Source organism: Tamandua tetradactyla, chromosome X (assembly GCF_023851605.1).
Source record: "Tamandua tetradactyla isolate mTamTet1 chromosome X, mTamTet1.pri, whole genome shotgun sequence".
Taxonomy (NCBI): Eukaryota; Metazoa; Chordata; class Mammalia; order Pilosa; family Myrmecophagidae; genus Tamandua; species Tamandua tetradactyla.
The window spans coordinates 96,386,959-96,390,633 of record NC_135353.1 but is presented as its reverse complement, the minus strand read 5'-3'; the positions used below and the strand labels follow the sequence as shown (position 1 = coordinate 96,390,633).

General features: G+C 37.6%; 1 pseudogene; it reads left to right on the top strand.

Moving 5' to 3' along the window:
- The first annotated feature begins 932 nt into the window (after nt 1-932).
- Nucleotides 933-2,623, top strand: LOC143671383 (tyrosine-protein kinase Yes pseudogene; annotated as a pseudogene).
- The last annotated feature ends 1,052 nt before the right edge of the window (nt 2,624-3,675 follow it).

Genomic DNA, 3,675 nt, shown 5'->3' with positions numbered 1-3,675 from the left:
TAAATAAATGGGCTTCACTCTTCCCAATTTCAAAGTATATGCAAAGCTACAGCCATCAATGTTTATGGTACTTGCATAAGGATAGACATAAAGAGTAATGGAATAGAATTGAGGTAAGTATGTTAGAAACCTGAGAAATGAAGAACGACAGTAACTAACTCCAGGAAACATAAAAAGCTATGAAGACAATAAAAGTGATCAGAATATTCTAAATGGCTTGACCATGAAGAGCACTTACATAGTTATAGTTATGTAAGTGTGGAATATCGACTCAACAAATACTAAGAGAAAGGCAGAAGTGTAGGTGGAATAGGGAATTTGGTGGGCAAGTGCATGATGTGGGCCAAAAAGTTGGGTTGTTGAAAGAGGGCTAAATGTTCATCCTCCAACATGGAAAGAAACAGGTAAAATCTAAAACTGAAACATCAAAAAGTCAAAATATAAGCATGTTATTTATAGTTATATCTCTTTAAATCTGTGTGTTTCATACTGTAGTTATGCTTATTTAGCTAAATAAGTCAATTTAATGGGTCACCACAAGCATTTACTATGACATGAAGAGAAAACATCAAAGTGAATTGCACACATTAACATTTAAGTATTTTTTCTGAAACTTATTTCAGTTATATACACACACATACATATATATCCTCTCTTGTTATATAAAATGCATTTCCTACTTCATGTCCCAGTCAAAACTATTTGCAAATCACTTCTTTAAACTATGGGCATGTATAACTTTGATAAAAATATAAACCAAAATGATACAGGGATTTCAAGATGATAATTAATAAGGTTGCTTTAATAAGAATATATCAAAATTTTGGGGTCCGGCTCTGCCGTCGTCGCCGCTGCCGGGCGGCCCCGGACGCGGAGGTGGAGGAGGAGGCAGAGGGCCCCGCAGGCCTCGCCGCCGCCCGCGGCCCGCCGCCCCCTCCCCTCCACCTGAGCTGCCGCGGCAGCGGCTCCTGCGATCGCGGCCAGGGAACAGATTTAATAATGGGCTGCGTTAAAAGTAAGGAGAACAAAAGTCCAGCCATTAAATATAGAACTGAAAACACTCCAGAACCTGTCAGCACAAGTGTCACCCATTATGGAGCAGAGCACACTGCAATGTCACCATCATCGTCTACAAAGGGAACATCTGTTAATTTTAGCAATCTTTCCATAACACCATTTGGAGGATCCTCAGGGGTGACACCTTTTGGAGGAGCATCTTCCTCATTCTCGGTGGTGCCAACTTCATATCCTACTGGTTTAACAGGTGGTGTTACTATATTTGTGGCCTTATATGATTATGAAGCTAGAACCACAGAAGACCTTTCATTTAAGAAGGGTGAAAGATTTCAAATAATTAACAATACGGAAGGAGACTGGTGGGAAGCAAGATCAATTGCTACAGGAAAGAATGGTTATATCCCTAGCAATTATGTAGCACCGGCAGATTCCATTCAGGCAGAAGAATGGTATTTTGGCAAAATGGGGGAGAAAAGATGCTGAAAGATTACTTCTGAATCCTGGGAATCAACGAGGTATTTTCTTGGTAAGAGAGAGTGAAACAACTAAAGGTGCTTATTCCCTCTCTATTCGTGACTGGAATGAGGTAAGAGGTGACAATGTGAAACACTACAAAATTAGGAAACTTGACAATGGTGGATACTACATCACAACCAGAGCACAATTTGATACTCTGCAGAAATTGGTGAAACACTACACAGAGCATGCTGATGGTTTATGCCATAAGTTGAGAACTGTGTGTCCAACTGTGAAACCCCAGACTCAAGGTCTAGCAAAAGATGCTTGGGAAATCCCTCGAGAATCTTTGCGACTAGAGGTTAAACTAGGACAAGGATGTTTTGGTGAAGTATGGATGGGAACATGGAACGGAACTACAAAAGTAGCAATCAAAACATTAAAACCAGGTACAATGATGCCAGAAGCTTTTCAAGAGGCTCAGATCATGAAGAAGTTAAGACATGATAAACTTGTTCCACTATATGCCGTTGTATCTGAAGAGCCAATTTACATTGTCACTGAATCCATGTCAAAAGGGAGTTTACTAGATTTCTTAAAGGAAGGAGATGGAAAGTATTTGAAGCTCCCACAACTGGTTGATATGGCTGCTCAGATTGCTGATGGCACGGCATATATTGAAAGAATGAACTATATTCACCGTTTCCTTCGGGCTGCTAATATTCTTGTAGGAGAAAACCTTGTATGCAAAATAGCAGATTTTGGTTTAGCAAGGTTAATAGAAGACAATGAATATACTGCAAGACAAGGTGCAAAATTTCCAATCAAATGGACAGCTCCTGAGGCTGCACTGTATGGTCGGTGTACAATAAAGTCTGATGTGTGGTCATTTGGAATTCTACAGACAGAACTAGTAACGAAGGGCAGAGTACCATATCCAGGCATGGTAAACCGGGAAGTGCTGGAACAGGTGGAACGAGGATACAGGACGCCTTGCCCTCAAGGCTGTCCAGAATCCCTGCATGAATTGATGAACCTTTGCTGGAAGAAGGACTCTGATAAACGACCAACATTTGAATATATTCAGTCCTTCTTGGAAGACTACTTCACTGCTACAGAGCCACAGTACCAGCCAGGAGAAAATTCATAAGTCAAGTAGCCTATTTTATATGCACAAATCTGCCAAAGTATAAAGAACTTGTGTAGAATTCCTCACTATGTACAGGAATTCAGAGAAGAAAATCTTCACTCTGCATGTTTTTAATGGTAAACTGGAATTCTAGACATGGTTGCACAAAACCACTTTTTTTTTCCCGAGTGTTAAACTCTAAAGTACCAATGATGAATTTTCCAACTTATTTCAGGGTCCAAAGAAAGTTATAGCCAAGATGTTGATGAATGTGTGATAGCCTGACAATGAAGAGCAACAAGCCTACTGGTTATAAATCCTCTCCTTTCTTTTTTTTTTTTCCTCAAACTCAGAATTAAGGGGAAATTATTAATCATTATACACAAAACTTGGGACATAAAAAATTATACCATAATGAAATCTAAAATCACAGAACTTCATGGGACCAAAAAATTCCATTCCAGTTTTTAAAAATGTCTTGCATTCATTAAGTTGAACAGTTAATATGCAATTTTAATATATGCCTCCTTTTGCATGGAAATGGGCCAAGTTTTTCGGAAGCAAAAAGGAATATAAGCAGCATGTAAAACTTGATTAAATGTTAGACCTCAAAAGTGGAATTTGAAAGTATAATGTACTATATTAATACTCATTCATGGAACTGGATAGTAGAATAAGACATTTTTCACTTTAATCATTTTCTGAATAATTTAATTAAGAATAATGAACATAACTAGAAAGTGAGTTAATGTTTTATAAAGTTGCATTGATTTTTAAAAAAGGCAATATATGGTTGAAATTGTACTGTCCAATCCAAGGGGAAATCTTTTAATCTTTAGATAACATAAAAGATAACATCCAGAATTTAAGCAATGCTTTTTCAAAAAATAGACTTGGTATTGTAGATGTTGGTAACATGTACTTATGGTGTAGGGTGCCACAAATATATCATTAGATCAGGGACTTGAATGCACTTTTGCTGTTAATGAATATAGATTAAGAGAGAAAAATGTATTTAAAAGAAATATGAGAAAAGAAAATGTGAAATCTTTATAGGTAGAGGGATGGAATGT